Consider the following 18,654-nt stretch of genomic DNA (forward strand, 5'->3'; position numbering starts at 1 on the left):
GTGTGTGTGTGTGTGTGTGTGTGTGTGTGTGTGTGTGTGTGTGTGTGTGTGTGTGTGTGTGTGTGTGTGTGTGTGTGTGTGTGTGTGTGTGTGTGTGTGTGTGTGTGTGTGTGTGTGTGTGTGTGTGTGTGTGTGTGTGTGTGTGTGTGTGTGTGTGTGTGTGTGTGTGTGTGTGTGTGTGTGTGTGTGTGTGTGTGTGTGTGTGTGTGTGTGTGTGTGTGTGTGTGTGTGTGTGTGTGTGTGTGTGTGTGTGTGTGTGTGTGTGTGTGTGTGTGTGTGTGTGTGTGTGTGTGTGTGTGTGTGTGTGTGTGTGTGTGTGTGTGTGTGTGTGTGTGTGTGTGTGTGTGTGTGTGTGTGTGTGTGTGTGTGTGTGTGTGTGTGTGTGTGTGTGTGTGTGTGTGTGTGTGTGTGTGTGTGTGTGTGTGTGTGTGTGTGTGTGTGTGTGTGTGTGTGTGTGTGTGTGTGTGTGTGTGTGTGTGTGTGTGTGTGTGTGTGTGTGTGTGTGTGTGTGTGTGTGTGTGTGTGTGTGTGTGTGTGTGTGTGTGTGTGTGTGTGTGTGTGCGTGCGTGCGTGTGTATAGAGCGATTCAGACAAAACTACTGTTCCGATCTTCATAAAAATTTCACATGAGAGTTCCTGACTATATTATCCCCAGACGTTTTTACATTTAGTCAAGTTATGACTAAATGTTTTAACATCGAGGGGGGAATCGAGACGAGGGTCGTGGTGTATGTGTGTGTGTATGTGTGTGTGTGTGTGTGTGTGTGTGTGTGTGTGCGTGTAGAGCGATTCAGACCAAACTACTGGACCGATCTTTATGAAATTTGACATGAAAGTTCCTGGGTATGATATCCCCATTCATTTTTTTCTTCATTTTTTTGATAAATGTCTTTGATGACGTCATATCCGGCTTTTCGTGAAAGTTGAGGCGGCACTGTCACGCCCTCATTTTTCAACCAAATTGATTGAAATTTTGGTCAAGTATTGTTCGACGAAGCCCGGACTTCGGTATTGCATTTCAGCGTGGTGGCTTAAAAATTAAATAATGACTTCGGTCATTAAAAATCTGAAAATTGTAAAAAAAATATTTGTTTTAGAAAACGATCCAAATTTACGTTCATCTTATTCTCCATCATTTGCTGATTCCAAAAACATATAAATATGTTATATTTGGATTAAAAACAAGCTCTGAAAATTAAATATATAAAAATTATTATCAAAATTAAATTGTCCAAATCAATTTAAAAACACTTTCATCTTATTCTTTGTCGGTTCCTGATTCCAAAAACATATAGATATGATATGTTTGGATTAAAAACACGCTCAGAAAGTTAAAACGAAGAGAGGTACAGAAAAGCGTGCTATCGTTCTCAGCGCAACTACTACCCCGCTCTTCTTGTCAATTTCACTGCCTTTGCCGTGAGCGGGGGACTGACGATGTTACGAGTACAGTGGTACTCCCCATGTAAGACCTCCAAAAATCTTACAAATTTAGGTCTTAAAGGGGGGGGGGGGGTCTTACATGGGGGGGGGGTCTTACATGGGGGGTGAGGTCAGGTCAGAAAAAGACAGTGAGAGAGAAAAAGTCAGTGACAGAGAGAAGCGGTAAAATCGTCATGTCCAAGAATCACTGACTCCATCACGGCTTTTTCTTGGATGAGTCTTCCTGTGATGGGTATGTTGCGTCGACGTGCATCACAAAACCAACTCCAAACGCGTTCGTTGAGGTCACCATAAATACATTTCCTTGCCTTGGAGTATTTGCGGTCACAATTTTCGCCGGTCTCCCATCGATTGACCACGTTTTCTTGGTCGCTGACGATCGATTGAATCTGAGTTTTTCCTACCTCAAACGACCGCGCGATCGAAATTGCCGTTTCGCCCTTACGGCTCCGTTTCACCACTTCCATCCTCTGTTCCAGAGTCAAAATTTTCCTCTTCTTTCCGCGCGATTGAGCGTTTGAAGTTGAAGGAGAGTTCGAGTCGAAGAAGAAGATCGTTGATGCTCGCACGTGTCAGAGACATAGATAGAAGAGATGCGAAGCGCTGTCTTCCCGCTTGCGTTATCCTCGCCTACGGCAGGGGCAAGTAATCCTCCCACTAGCGCCAAGCTGGCAATTGTTCGCGTACTCTTCGCCTACGACAGGGGCAAGTAATCCTCCCATGACTGGCGCCAAGCTGGCAATTGTTGTGTTTTTAAAGAGTTATAACTGTTTCATAGAAAATCATAGATACTAAAACATGCAAAATGTTGATTATTTGCACTCAAGAGAAACAGAAAATCACAAGAAGAAGACTATTGCATTATTTGGTGATTAGAAGATGAATCCTAAAGTAAGCAGTTTCGCTCATTTCTCCTTAAAAACTTTGTATCCACACGCCAGTGTATGTGCGAGAACCACTTGAGTGAGACTTATAAGCATCAAATTTAATTACAGCGCGTCAAAAATTATACAAACAGATTAATGTATACACCAGTAATGCATTTGCCAGTCAAGGGAAAGCAAAGTTTCGCACAAAAGAAAATATTAGCTCCCAAACATTGCCTCCACGCACAATGGACTTAGAAACAATGGCCGCAAGAACCGAAGGAACCGTTTTTGACTCACTTCGGGAAGCCAATCCTCTCAAATGCATTCGTGTGCACACTATTGAAGCTACAGAATATGAATCAAGTTTACTTACCACTGATATCTCTCGTCTGAAGCTGGATATATCCAAAGAAATATGACAGAAAAGCACTTCAAATCGGTGTCAGAGAGCAAGCGAACAACAACTTAGTACGGGATGGCGCGAGGTCATGCTGACCGAGCGCGGCCCGCGTAGCCTAAGAGTTCACGCGAGCGGCCCTCGCTTCGCATCTCTGTATGTATGCCTCTGCACGTGTGTTTGTTGATTTTTCGAAAGGAAGTGGACAAAGAAAAGGGCATGTTGGGATCGTAAAATTGTGAACGCCGGACATGCGCAATCAAGACCTAAACGCGTCGTCTGTTATATTTCCGGCCGAGTGATTTTTGCGATCTTTTTTCAGAGATTCAAGCAAAATGTTACGATTTTTTGTTAGGTTTTGATTTGAAAATGTCGTTACAAGGTCGCAAATTGTAACAACTAGTCGGTCGCAAATCGGGTTCTGGGGGGAGTCGGCCATGGGGGGTGATTTATATAGCAAAACTAATCCGTCAGCAAGAATGAGGTCTGAGAAGGGAGAGGGTCTCTGATGGGGGGGGGTCGTTCGTCGGGAGTACCACTGTATACGGTCTTGCTGCGTTGCATTGCGTTTAGTTTCATTCTGTGAGTTCAACAGCTACTTGACTAAATGTTGTATTTTCGCCTTACGCGACTTGTTTTTTGTTGTTGTTGATAAATGTCTTTGATGACGTCATATCCGGCTTTTTGTGAAAGCTGAGGCAGCACTGTCAACGCTCTCATTTTTCAACCAAATTGGTTGAAATTTTGGTCAAGTAATCTTCGACGAAGCCCGGACTTTGGTATTGGATTTCAGCTTGGAGGCTTTAAAATTAATGAGTTTGCTCATTAAAGATGTCATTAAAATCTTTTTTTCCGCAAACAGATTTGAAATTGATTGCATTGTATTCCTCACCTTCTCCTGAATTCAAAAATATATAGATATGTCAGGTTTACTCTAAAAATGTGCTCAGAATGAAAGAAAATAGGTTCAGGAAGTACTACGGACGCGTGCTTCGCGGCGGCGAGCGTGACCCGTCTTCGATATAGTTAGCCGAGACTATTTGAATGTAGTCTCGGCGATGATTGGTTTGTGGTTTTGATCTTGACTAAATGTTTTTATATGGCTTCGCGCGACTTGTGACTTTCTGTTCTTAACCTCTGTAAAATTACCCGAATTTTAAGACTCGATTTTCTCAGACTTTTGTAGGTCTTAAAAGGGGGGTTCTACTGTATATGTTATCAGAGTCACAATTACAGCAAGTAGTCTGCAGGAAAGTAACATGATTTCAGCAAGTTTTACACATGGTGCATTTGTTATAGTTCTAGACATGCGGTTAGCCTTACCGTATGGCTGTGCCATGTGCCAACACTGCGATGTCTCCTCGGCGACATCAATCTCTATCTTGACGTCTGTCACAACTGCTGAGTCTCCTTCCTCCATGCTGCGGTGAGAAGGCCCTGAACATTCACTGTTAAGTCACTGACTTTTCCTGCTTCTTCCAAGTGCACATCGTTGACGATCCTCGAGTTCTCACTGTGGGAAGAGAAAGAAACAAGTCGCGTTAGGCGAAATTACTACATTTACTGATTTACTCAATCTGTCAAACTCACAGAATGAAACTGAATGCACTGCATTTTTTCACCAAGACCGTATAGCATCGTCAGTCCCCGCTCACGGAAAAGGCAGTCAACGGGCGCAGTGGCGTGGTGGTAAGACGTTGGCCTCCTAATCGGGAGGTCGTGAGTTCGAATCCCGGTTGCTGCCGCCTGGTGGGTTAAGACTGGAGATTTTTCCGATCTCCCAGGTCAACTTATGTGCAGACCTGCTAGTGACTTTAACCCCCTTTGTGTGTACACGCAAGCACAAAACCAAGTGCACACGGAAAAGATCCTGTAATCCATGTCTGAGTTCGGTGGGTTATGGAAACACGAAAATACCCAGCATGCCTACTCAACGAAAGCGGAGTGAAGCTGACTTATAATGCTCTCAGAGTATAGTTTGGGGAACCCAAATGGGCAAACGAGCTCACACGTAACCAGAAAATTCTGGAACGCTGAAGAAGAAGAAGAAAAGGCAGTGAAATTAAGTGGTTGTGCTGAGCATGACAGCACGCTGTATCTCAATTCTTTTTAACTCTCTGAGCTTGTTTTTAATCCAAACAGTAACGTCTGTCTGTATGTCTAATCCAAACATAACATATCTATATTCGTATGTCATCGTTAAACACGTACGTGAGTACAGTATGTTTTGGTCTTAAATTGTATATCATATTAATAACATCAAATCATCATTGATTTTAATTCTATCTTTTTGGAACCTAGTCACAAATGGTTGATCAATAATCAATTTTGTTTCTTCAATCATTTTCAACCCTGCATGGTCACAATGACACACAATCCACATTGTTAGAGTTCGGTGGGTTATAGAAAGACGAAACCTTTAACTAGCATGCTTAACCCCCCCAACCTGATAGAAGAAGTCCGACTGATCCTGCTACCAATGCTTTATCAATTTTTTCAGGTCAGATACGTCAGCATCTGCATAATCTAGCTGGCATTTGGTGCACATTTCACAAACACAGCTTAGTTTTGAAAGTGAAGTTGGTAATTAAATAAGTACGAAGAACTCTTTGTCTGAGTTTGTAGTTTTATTTACTCAAAACAATGACCACAACATCTGAAACGACAAAGAAAGGAAAGTTACTAAAAGGATGAAAGTAACCCTTGAACTAGATGAAGTGAAGATAAACTGTAATTACTTGGAGTAAACTAAAAGGCAACAATATCTACTCACAATAAGAAATGATTTAGCCACCGTGCGTGTATGGTACGTTTGCCAGGAAGTGACTTAAAAGGGAAACACAAGAAGCGACTTAAAAGGGAAATCTCCCCAAATACATACATATTACTCTAGTAATCTTAAACTTTAGCGTGTTAAATTCATAGCTAGCTCAGAATCCAGTGACATTCTTTACTTATTTTTAATACAAGTCCATGTAAGCAAGCCAAAGAACATTTGTCGTGAAATTAATTGAAGGATTGAGCTCCAAACTTAAGCATACTTATATAATTTGGTTGTTCAATCGACGAAAATGCACCGAAAATGGCGTACGTTGTCAACCATGGGACATCATTTACACGAAAGAGTTTTCTCCCTTGTCTGCTCATACGGATACTTCCTTCTTTGACCCATGTATACGAAATGCATTTGTACAGTTCATCGGAGTTCATTCCGTAACTTCAAAGGGATCTAAAATGACTTGATTATGATTACAACCACAAGTTCTACAAATTTGGAGACTTTAATGCCTCTGAATTATGAGCTATGAATTTAACACGCTAAAGTTCAAGGGCAATCTGGATCTGGATCTGGATTTGTTACGTTGCAGGAACCACTGTTGGTCATCTTCGCAATGGATGCGGGAGAGCGCATACAATAATTTCGAATACAATAAAAGTCCTGACTTTGGTGGGACAAGTCATATATACAGTAGTCCCTTCCATTTCCGGCCCTTTCGTGGGCGTGAACCTGCCCGGAGCGGCCAGCTTTCCCATGACTAATGAGTTTTCCTTTTATAATTGACTCTTAATGGCCGTTAACCTGTCTGACGCGGTCAACGGTCACTGATTTTTGCCCTAAGGTGCCCCTCTTACTCGACAGGAGCGGCCACTTGTCACTTTCGCGGGCGAGCGCCTGTGGTGTGTGTGTGTGTTGTATGCACAGACGGCACAGCACGAGCAGACGACATGAATACTGACGCATGCGCAAACTGTAAATACAGACATGCGCATGCATGTACATTTACGGCAGTCACTTCCGGATCGATCACAGCTGATGTGAGTTTGAAACACTTGTTTATCTGACACTCAAATACATATATATAATAATCCAAACAACACACATAGAAACATACGAAACAATAGCTTAGCCAGGACGATCGAGTTAAACACGCAAATAATTAAGATGTATAAACGAAAGCAAAACTAACAAAGACAATGAATCGGCGGCTCGTGGATGATCGCTTTCTTTTCTTCATGAAAACTTGATCGTGTTTTTGGGGGTTTTTTGGAGGAGGAGGGGGCCTGTAATGAACGGCCACCTGATATTTGCGGTCACCTTTGCAATGACTAATGGGTGACCGGATATGGCAGGTACTACTGTATACTGTCCCGTCACATCAATGTCTTTCCGCTCTTAGTGACTTATTAAAATGTTAAAAACTGAGCTCTGTAGGTGGTCAGTGTTGGGGCAGCCCTGATGACGGCAGTCTCAGCGCTGAAGATGCTGCGCTGGCTGGCTGGGCTGGTCGTGCTGGGAGGTCTGCGTCACTCAGCCGATTCCACTCTGCGACTGTCTGTACGAAGAAGGAGTTCTTGTACTGGTCTGTCTTGCAGGTGGGGATGCGGAAGCCTCGTGTGTTGTTTACAGCTTGCCGCTCGATGATGTTGCTGCTTTCATACCCCTAGAACCTTGTGGGGACGACTCTCCGCCGTCCGCTCACTTTCTTTCTTTATTTGGTGTTTAACGTCGTTTTCAACCATTCAAGGTTATATCGCGACGGGGAAAAGGGGGAGATGGGATAGGGGAAAGGGGGGAGATGGGATAGAGCCACTTGTTAATTGTTTCTTGTTCACAAAAGCACTAATCAAAAAATTGCTCCAGGGGCTTGCAACGTAGTACAATATATGACCTTACTGGGAGAATGCAAGAAACACTTAACAAGGGTAAAAGGAGAAACAGAACCGTTAGTCGCCTCTTATGACATGCTGGGTAGCATCGGGTAAATTCTTTCTCGTCCCAACCAATATGGGACTCCCCCTAACCCGCGGGGGGTGTCCGCTCACGGCGGGGGTGAGAAACTTGTCTGGAGGGAGTGCGGGGATCAGGCCCTCAGAGATCCTGTTGAGGAGGTTGAGGCGTAACTGCCTGCGTCGCTCTTCCAGTGGGGGGAGGTTCAGGTTGTTCAGCATGTCGCTGACTCAGCCCGGGCTTCTCGACTTGTAGTCTCGCGTGATAAAGCGGGCTGCTTAGCGCTGAACTCTCTCCAGCCTCTCGATGTCCCGCCGGAGGTAAGGGTCCCACACGGTAGCTCCATACTCCAGCGTGGATCGGACAAGTGTTATGTACGCCAGGCGCCTGCACTCCTGTGGGCAATTCCGGAGATTCCGGCTTAGGAAGCCCACAGTTGATCCAGCTTTGCGGCAGATGTTGGAGATGTGGGAAGACCAATTCAGGTCGGCGGAGAGTAGTACTCCAAGGTAGGGGTTGCGTTGGACCTGCTGGAGGATGACGTTATCCAGGCTGTATAGGTAGGACGATTTGCTTCTGGTGGAGAGGATTCTTTCTTTCTTTATTTGGTGTTTAACGTCGTTTTCAACCATTCAAGGTTATATCGCGACGGGGAAAAGGGGGGATAGGGGAAAGGGGGGAGATGGGATAGAGCCACTTGTTATATGTTTCTTGTTCACAAAAGCACTAATAAAACAAGAAGAGCAAACGCTCGATCGAGTCACTTTCGCAGTTCTGAATATTATATGAGGCATCAGATGGACAGGAAGAAATTGCTATTCACAACACAATGCATACCTGAAGAATTCAAGACATACCTGTGACCTTGAAAAAGGTCAAAGGTCACCAAAGCAGACGTCAAAGTGTAGAGGTCACTGGGAGTCACGTTCACATAAAATTTGAGCCCGGTCACTTTTATAGTTTCCGAGAAAAGCCCAACGTTAAGTTGTGTGTTGCCGAACAGAAAAGGCTAGTTATCTCCCTTGTTTTTCTGATAACGTTCGTAAAAGGCTACAGATGTAAATACTTTGATGTAAAGAATAATCCTACAAAGTTTCAATCACATCCGATGAACTTTGTCAAAGATATAAAATGTCTAATTTTTCCTTTGACGCTGACCTGTGACCTTGAAAAAGGTCAAAGGTCAACGAAACCATCGACCGGCCGGACAGACTAACACTGACCGATTACATAGTCACTTTTTCTCAAGTGACTCAAAAATTGCTCCAGGGGCTTGCAACGTAGTACAATATATGACCTTACTGGGAGAATGCAAGTTTCCAGTACAAAGGACTTAACATTTCTTACATACTTTCTTTCTTTATTTGGTGTTTAACGTCGTTTTCAACCACGAAGGTTATATCGCGACGAGGGAAAGCGGAGAGATGAGATAGGGGAAAGGGGGGGGGGGGGGGGGGGGGAGATGGGATAGAGCCACTTGTTAAGTGTTTCTTGTTCACAAAAGCACTAATCAAAAAATTGCTCCAGGGGCTTGCAACGTAGTACAATATATGACCTTACTGGGAGAATGCAAGTTTCCAGTACAAAGGACTAAACATTTCTTACATACTGCTTGACTAAAATCTTTACAAACATTGACTATATTCTATACAAGAAACACTTAACAAGGGTAAAAGGAGAAACAGAACCGTTAGTCGCCTCTTACGACATGCTGGGTAGCATCGGGTAAATTCTTTCTCGTCCCAACCAATATGGGACTCCCCCTAACCCGCGGGGGGTGGTGGAGAGGATGTAGCACTTTTGCGTGCCCCACTTCTTAGCCCAGATCTCCAGCTGTTTGAGGTCTGCCTGCAGGGTGAGGTGGTCTTGGAAGGTGTGGATCTCCGGGTACAGCAAGCAGTCATCTGCGAAGAGTCGTACTGTTTTTTTGTTTTTTTTCCCACAAATAGCATATTATTACAAAGTACAGAAAAAAGTGCTTGTTCTGCTAATTAAGAACAGTACAGACAAGCATAAGGAGGTTAACCATAAGTTAAATAAAGTATGGTGAAAAGCAGTAACAAAAGCACCCGCAAAATACATTTTACAGAAAAAGACAATTTGTTTGTTTGTTTGCTTAACGCCCAGCCTACCACGAAGGGCCATATCAGGGCGGTGCTGCTTTGACATATAACGTGCGCCACACACAAGACAGAACTCGCAGCACAGGCTTCATGTCTCACCCAGTCACATTATTCTGACACCGGACCAACCAGTCCTAGCACTAACCCCATAATGCCAGATGCCAGGCGGAGCAGCCACTAGATTGCCAATTTTAAAGTCTTAGGTATGACCCCGGCCGGGGTTCGAACCCACGACCTCCCGATCACGGGGCGGACGCCTTACCACTAGGCCAACCGTGCCGGTCAGAAAAAGACAAACAAATAGCCACAACAACAAAGAACAAAAAACAAGACAAAAAAAGAAGATAACAACAACAAACATTTCTCTATTTCTCCCTAAAATATTACTTGAGTTGCAATGTGCTTTTACATTTGACCAAAAAAAACCACCAAAGAAGAAGAAAGACAACAGGCGAAAAGAAAACCTTCTAACTTTGGTAATAGAAAAAAGTCCTCAGTGAAAAAAGTGGCTATATTGCTTCCACTCTGTAACGAACTGTACATAACGTCCATCTATTATGCATTGATATTGTTCGGCCTCAAACCAATTTTTCACATAATTTACAAAGGCTGTGACGGTAGGTTCTCTCCCTTGTAATTTTGCTAAAAAAAATAATGTACTTAGCAATCAAAATCATTGAATCCAAAATTCTGTCTGAATACCAATTAATCTTTACACCACATATAATTAGCTCCAACGAGAACTGCACTCCATGACAGTGGGCAAAATTTGTAGTTAACCATGTAAGAACATCAGACCAATAATCCTGAATCTTTAAACACTGCCATAACATGTGAGATATTGTTTCTTCTGCTTGATTACATAGCGGACATAATGGCGTATCAACTAATTTCCGCAAGAACAGGAAACGTCCTGTTGGTAAAATTCTTTACAAAATTTTGTATTGGAACCAGCGGAGCTTCTGCTCAGTTGTGCTTTTTTAAATTTTTTGAAAAACCATGGCCTTATCCATATTAATTTGTAACTCGCGTTCCCACTTCTCTAGGGCTGTTACTGGTGGTAGGTTTTTAATAATAAAAAAATTAAATCTGATTTACCCTGCTATTACTCAAAAAAGACCAAACACAAGCCTCCCATACATCATATTTTTCATCTAATGTCAATTTCAATTTTCTCTGATATGCCTTTACCGAGGCAAGTAAGCCTTCGTATAACACAAAATCAACATAAACATTTGGATATAGTTGCTTAAAATCATCATAACTTAAATATCCATTGTCGCTTAACAAGTGTCCCACAGAAACAATTCCATTTTCTATCCAATCTAACATACAAATACATTTACCAGCTCTACATATACTTCTGTTATAATGTAATGGTTCTGAAACGAACTGTTCTAATGTAAGGGGCACACTTTTGTCATACAACATCTTGTAAATTGTCTAAAGACGTCAGCCCATAAGGGATTTTTCACCCTCAACATCAAAACATTTGCATACTCTCATCCACCATATTGCTTAACTTTTCTTACCAATGGACATATTGCATACAAAATTTGTGTTACTTTTCCATCATTACACAATATGCGCTTTAGCCAGCTAATTTTCAAACTTGCGAGGAATGACTTCACATCAATCATTTTCAAACCGCCATCTTCATACAACTGACATACTGTTAAACGTTTTATCTTATCGTTTTTTCCATTCCAAAGAAAACTGTACAACATGGCATTCAAGTCTTTTAAAAACTTTTCATCCGGGTCCGGCAGGTTTGTTAACAAGTGGGTTATTTTGGACATTGCAAGTGTTTTTATCACAACAATCTTTCCAAATGGTGATATATTCCTTCTTGACCAAATTTGAAGTATTTTTCTTATTTCATTTAACTTCATGTCAAAATTCAATTCAACAATATTTTTCAAATCACATGTAAAAAGAACACCAAGAACCTTGAAAGTAGCAGGATTCCAATTTAATTTCATTTCTGGTTTATATTTCACATTGGAAAAACACCGGGCTCCTATCCACACAACTACGGTTTTATCAAAATTTATATTAAGGCCAGAGACTGATGCAAATAACTGCAGCGTTTCAACACAAGCATCAAAACAATCTTTACTACCATCAAGGAAAAAGGTTGTGTCATCAGCAAACTGAGAAAGTAGAATTTCTTCATTCCTTATCTTAATACAGGTCCTTTGTCGCTGCCCTACACGCCACCAGGCGTGAAAGGCAGTAAGTAAGTAAGTTATCTTAATACCTTTTACCTTTACATTTTGATATATCATAAGTGCAAGCACCTCCGCACAGAGAAGGTACAGATAACAAGATAGGGGATCCCCTTGTCTGGTACCCCTTTTTACCTGAAACCATTCTGAATATTGTCCATTCACAGACATACATGATTTGATTTTATTATAAAAAGTTACAACCCATCTTTGTACATCTTCTCCAATTTGAAAAGCCTTTAAAACCTTGCTCATAAAGGTCCAGGAAATGCTATCAAAGGCCTTTTCAAAATCAACCAACAAGAGAAGACCAGGCACTCTATGCTCATTTGCATATGCTATTGTATCATACAACAACCTAATATTATCACCAATGGACACGCCGTGGATCGTGTAACTCTGCATTTGCGCCACCGCAACTTTTTCAGTGCATTACGCGGACGAAGTAGCACGCTGCAAGATAGGTCTCTCACAGAAAATGAAAATTTGTAGGACTTTCAGGCATCATCTAGATTCTTCATTAGTACATTTTAAAGAAGTATATACTCAAGGTCTAAGGTACGTGCTTTTTTAGTCGAAATGTCAGGTTTCGGCAGTTCTGAAGTCCGATTTCTGCTGGAATTGTAGCTGAAATTGCACGATTTGTCCCTTCCCTCGTAACTTCAACGAAACAGCACTAGTTGATGCATTCCCGTGATGATATCCTGTGAGCTAAACATGTCCTTTGTATTCTTGATGAATGCTGTTGCACAATTTTGTCTTTGGGTGACGCACGCGGCAAAAGAAAACACAAACAATTAGACTTCATGTTATACGCCACCGATGCTTGGTGTAATTCGCCACCGCAATTTCACGTCTTGGATGTTATTCGCCACCGCAACTGTCTAATGAATTGCATAATATGTTGAAGAGTTCAGTGATTCTGTCACTTCCAATTGAAAATATTGATTTGACACGTACGCTCACATGGTGACAATCGTACAACACACACTCACCATGTGGTACGAAGGATTAAAGCTGCTATTAGGAAATCAGAATTTGGAAAGATTTTTTTTTTAATTTTTGCAGATGGGCGGAATTAATTTACAGTTTTGAAATGGTGGAGGAAAACAAACTGGTAGGACCCGGAAGAAAACCACTGACGACAAGCTTTTAATGCATAGCGTAAACCCAAATTCACTTTATGAACTGTCCCGGCAAGGGATTGAACCCGCGGCCAAGGAAATCAAGCGGATCATAGGGGCAGTACGCTATCCATCCTGCCATTCGTCGCCTTACACTAAGTAATGTTCAAACCATGCGGAACGTTTTTGTACATTCTTGTATGTGTAGTCAATCTTCCGAATGTAAATGAATGCATAAGAGAACATGAGGACAAACTTTTCATCAGCGTGCCTTCCTAAAAGTGAAATCTCATTGGTGAAAACGTTGGTCTTCATGTTCTGATGTGTCTTTATTTTGCTGCGTAATCTGTTCAGATCATCACTAGCAGTCATCGATGCATTTCCCACTTGTAAATATAGTATTATTTTCACTCTTACGGGTAAGCACTGTTATATTTCCTATTGATGTCATCATACCCTAAACCTCTTGAATCTCACAGTCCCAGGGATTTGTTTGGGGGGGTCATATATATAAGCACATTCCAGTACATGTGGGTTATACACTCAAGTACAGATAAGCATACTTTTCATACAGAAGAAGAAGAAGAAGAAGAAGAAGAAGAAGAAGAAGAAGAAGAAGAAGAAATACTACAGTTTGATTTGTCAACTCATGGTGCCTTTAAATCCTTTGCATAGGCAACATCACGCCACGCCCCTGAGTTTAAAACTTGCAGCACTAAAGTTAAAATGCTCCTATCAATTGCTGTCAGTTTTGTGACAAAAATAAAGGTTTAAATGCCTCCACGATGTTGATGCGTTTGAAAATAACAATTTGCGTAGTGCGGTGGCGAATAACAAAAAATGCGGTGGCGAGTTACATCTAACATTGAATTGATGCGGTGGCGAATTACAGAGAGTTGTTGACACTCTGTTTTTATCTGCTTCTTGCAAAGTATATATGGAACTATATACAGAGAAACTACACGTGGAGATTCATAAAACATTAAAGTTATCAGTGAACATGTCCAAGAATAACCAGTAATCTCCGTTTTGTTGCATTTGACGCAGAAACTGAAAATATGCCCAAAACATGGGGAAACGAGAAGAAAAACAGATCGTCACGATCACCAGGGCCATCAAAGCATCAAAAAATATATACAGAAATATAGCTAAGGATATAAGTTAGTGAAATGCAACACTTGAGAACATGCTGAGTGCCTAGAATTCTAACAATTTCATTTATCATTCGAGAGACCTACCTCGCAGCTTGCCTCTTCGTCGGCGTGAAGCGATAAAAAGTTGCGGTGGCGCAAATGCAGAGTTACACGATCCACGGCGTGATGGACCTTCCCTTCAAAAGACCAGTCTGATCTTTACTGATCAACTTGGGCATAACTGCCTTTAATCTGTTGGCAATACATGAAGAAGCAATTTTGTAGGCAATATTAAGGAGAGTTATTGGCCTCCAATTTGTTAAAAACTGCTTATCTTTTCCTTCCTTGGGAATACAAATTATGACCCCCTCTTTCTGCGTGGCAGACAGATCTCCTGACTGAAAACCATAGTTCAGTGAACGTACAAGAAAAACTCCCAAATCTTTGAAAAAGAATTTATAAAATTCTGAGGTAAAACCATCAGAACCAGGACTTTTATCATTTTTCATTTCTTTCAATGCAAACAACGCTTCTTGTAATGTAATACAACCTTCCATCTTTTCACTATCCTCCTTTGACAATACCGTTGGTTTTATCAAATCACTTAAGTTAAACTGCATCAGGTCATCCTCTCGTCGCGATATAACCTTCGTGGTTGAAAAGGACGTTAAACACCAAATAAAGAAAGAAAGGTCATCCTCCCGTGACATATACAACCGCTCATAAAAACTCTTCGTTTCTTTTATTATCAAATCGCTATCGTGTACTAATTCACCAGAGTCATTCTGCAAAAAGTTCATGGATTTTTGCACAAAATTTCGCTTTTCCAAACTACAAAAATATTTTGTGCTCTTCTCCACTTCGCCCTTGACCTAACAATCATTCCATTTAACTTTTTCCCTCTCAATGCTCTGAGCTCCTCTTTTTTGTGTTCCAAAATATGCACATCATCTTGACACAAATTTCCCTCCAAAAACTTAATGCTGGACATAAGTTTTGCTTCCAATTTATGCTCTTCTTTTTTCTTAAAACATGCGTAAGAAATACATTTGCCTCTAATCTTCAAAAGTAACATTTCGAAAAAAAGCTGATCATCAATGTCAATGACAAACTGCAATTCATTATCATCAATTAAGTGTAAACTGTCTGGGTGATAAACCGGAACAACATACTCACGTTTAACTTCCAAAATCACTTCCTTTACAAGGTTCATAAACACTTTATCTCGGAGAAAGGAATTATTAAATTTCCAGAGGGAACGTTGTCTTTTTCTAATTTTAGTTTTAAAGGCAACCGATACAAGAGAATGATCAGAACAATATCCAGGCAATATACTTGTACTCACTACATCAAGGCAAAGTTCATCAGAAACAAGAAAAAAGTCCAATCTGCTTCTTTGTATACTGTTAAAGCGACGCCAAGTAAATTTTCTTAATTCAGGGTGCATGGTTCTAAACACATCTACGAGATCGTACTTATTCATAAACTCCAAAATTGTTTCCCTACTTTTACAACGGTACACCTTTTTGGGCTGGTTTGAGTCAATTTTTGGATTCAGTGCAACATTCCAATCTCCACCAATAACCATCAATTCATTATCCATGTACACAATCTTCTCAAACAAGCTTTGAAAAAATTCAGGGTGATCGCCTGCACGCGCATATACATTCACAAGAGTCATGCGCTTGCCCATCATTTCAACATCCAGAATAATGAAACAACCATTCTCATCTCGAACAACATCATGAACACAATATTCAAAGTTGTTGCGAAACAACACTGCAACAACCTTTACTTCCAGAGTCGCATCCTGCTACAAAACACTCAAAGCCCCACTGTGATCTTACAGTATTCTCCTGATCATATTTCAAATGTGTCTCCTGCAACAAAAATATGTTACCGTTTTGCTCTCTCAAAAAAGCAAATATATATACATCCTTCCTCTTTTTAAAATCTGCAAGTGCAAGGCCATTTCACTCCATTTGCATTGAATTTGAAGGAAAAAACCTTCAGTTCCTCTAAAGATGAACCCATCATGTTAATACCCAATTATATTTAGAATCATAATAACATGTTTAAATAGATGTACAGTCTTTGGTAGTTTGTTGAAATGCTTGGTGCCATTTGGTTTAGTGAAGTAGACAAACCGTGAAAACAAAAACACCAGTACCAGACTGACTGACACACAGTGACAGTGACAGTACGAGCCACAGTGGGAGAGAAAAATAGAACGAACAGACAATAAAAAAAGAGTGAAAACAACAAAAATACAAACACATACGTCAAAACAAGTACTTCCTTGTGATCATCCTGCAACCTCAGTGTCCATTTTGTCTCAGTATGGCATTACTGCCGCGTTTAAAACCGCTCGTGACAGCCACGACACCGCGATCTTCGCCATTAGTCTACAGAACGACTGAAAGTTACACACATTACGCACCATTGGCTATAACAAGTCACGTGTCAAAACGTGTAGTGTTCGGAATGCCGTGCGTCGTCTGCTAATGTTTTCATTGCTTACTTACGGTTTGACGACGAAAATACAGTTTAACGACCTCTCTGCTTAGAGCAATTTGGGTCAAAGATATCAGAGCCGAAGCTCTACGATGTGTGCCTGGGTGAAGATGAGCAACAACAAAAACAAAACAAAAAAAAACAAAAAAAATTTTACTTTCCGTAATGGAAATGCTGGAAGAACAGGATTTAAAATCAATTCCTTGCAGGAGATACACGATTGTAGAGATTTATTCTTTCATTCCGAGGCAGAAATGCTTTTGTATTCAAGAAACGTGGAACGTTGCTATTCCGGAAGGGAATTGATTTGATTTGTTGGTACTTTAGAATAAAATTGTGAAAAGTGGCATCCGACTGATCATGGCAAAGGAGTGAGTGTCAGACCAAGGAGGGTCGTGGTGGAGAAGCTGAGGCACCCTCTACGTACTTGTGGATTCGGCGGCTAGTCAACTGGCGAAAAGCAAACCCGGTCCTCCCTAGGACCTATACTGGCCGGTTAAAAACATATGTACAGGGCTGCGACTTTATGTCGGTTTATTCATCAACGCCTTTATGGCACCCTCTGTCTACAGAGGCATGGGAAGGGGATCAGGTGAGGAGGCCAGAGATGTGTCTCTGTAACCCCCTCTGGGGTGGCTTACGGTTTGACAGTGTATGCGAGCTATTTGTAGTGTGTCTCTGATGTGTTGTGCTGGCTTTCTGAGCTAGAGTGTTGAAACATGGTTTTCGTAGGTCAGACAGGTCATCAATCTTATGAACTTTGGACTGGCTGTCCTGGGCGAAAATCCACCCCTCCGACGACCAGGTTCGCTGTACTTGAACTTGAACTTGAACTTGCGATGTTTAAGGCCTTAGGCCTGTTCATCGATCCTGTCGAATGGTACTCCAATAACACTTTTTTGGTGGCATGCGCGGGCGGTTATTGGTAGCACGTTGGCGAGAATTTCTCTGGTCTGTCTGCCCAGAATTTGTCCAGCCTTCCTTTACTTACTTGTACTTGTACCGGTACTTGTGCGACGATTTAGGTTAAAAACCTGTACGCCGATCCACAAAAGTAAGCTGCATACGCGGGGGGGGGGGGGGGGGGGGGGGGCTAGTAGCAGCTTGGTGTGTAGACACTTGATGTGTCTTTCCAGTGGCTGTCCAGTCGTGCTTTAAAGCAGTTAACGCTATCAGCTGTCACAACATTGTCGGGCAGGGTACGTGTTCCAGTCTAAGACAACCAGGGCCGGACTACCGGGGGGGTTATGGGGGTTGCGCAACCCCCCCCCCCCCCCCCCAGCCTAAACATGTACCTTACTTATTTTTTTATTTTTTTATTATTGCTTATTTTATGCCGTTTAATGCAAGGAGCGACCATTTTCCTATCTCAGAATATGACCTACCCATCAGCTTCAGGGCTTCGCCCCCTGACCCCCACAACGAGGGGGGGGGGGGGTTCTAGGGTTTCCGGACCCCCCCCCCCCAGCCAAAAAATAAAAATATTGAATGAGGTATGCATTTCTTTATTTTACATTGAGTTTCAATTTTTGGAGTATTAATCAGTGACAAAATCTGCTGCCTGAAACTGGTAATGATCATCCTCAGAATGCACCAGATTGCACCATTTTGCATCCTTTTTTTCAAAATTTTCCGGGGGGGCATGCCCCCGGACCCCCCTAGCAAGCTATGCGCTTCGCGCCATCGGCTCGGCGCTTTGCGCCTTCACACCCATATCTTCACAATATACTTTTGAAAAAAAACACCCATAAAATGAACTGATCCGCCCCTGCCGCCAGGGAGGACATCCCCCTGGGCTACCGCTGGCAACCCCCCCCCCCTCCTCTTCGCCTAGTCCGGCCCTGACAACTCTGTCTGCGAAGAAGGCACTCCTTACTTTCGACTTGGCAAAGTTTTTAAACAGTTTAAAACTGTTTCCTCTCATGTCCCTTTCAGTGGGTGGGGGTCTGGGTAGATTGGGTTTCTGGGTAATGTATATACCTTTGAGGTATTTAAAAGTGTCAATCATATCACCCCTGCGCCGACGATGCTGGAGACAAGGAATTCCCAGGACCCTAAGCCTTTCTGAGTATGACAGTTCCTTCAGACTTCCAA

At 42.0% G+C, this 18,654-nt stretch overlaps 1 long non-coding RNA gene across 2 annotated transcripts in view; it reads right to left on the reverse strand.

The window, feature by feature from the left end:
• LOC138963857 (uncharacterized) overlaps nt 1-16,448 on the reverse strand; it is a 40,141-nt gene extending 23,693 nt beyond the window's left edge. For both annotated transcript variants that reach the window (XR_011454941.1, XR_011454940.1), the window contains exons 1-2: nt 16,328-16,448; nt 4,033-4,222 (exon numbers count right to left, since the gene is read on the reverse strand). This is a non-coding gene — a long non-coding RNA (uncharacterized lncRNA). The remainder of the gene's footprint in view (nt 1-4,032; nt 4,223-16,327) is intronic.
• Nucleotides 16,449-18,654: the final 2,206 nt, after the last annotated feature.

Source organism: Littorina saxatilis, linkage group LG4 (genome assembly GCF_037325665.1).
Source record: "Littorina saxatilis isolate snail1 linkage group LG4, US_GU_Lsax_2.0, whole genome shotgun sequence".
In the NCBI taxonomy this organism is placed as follows: domain Eukaryota; kingdom Metazoa; phylum Mollusca; class Gastropoda; order Littorinimorpha; family Littorinidae; genus Littorina; species Littorina saxatilis.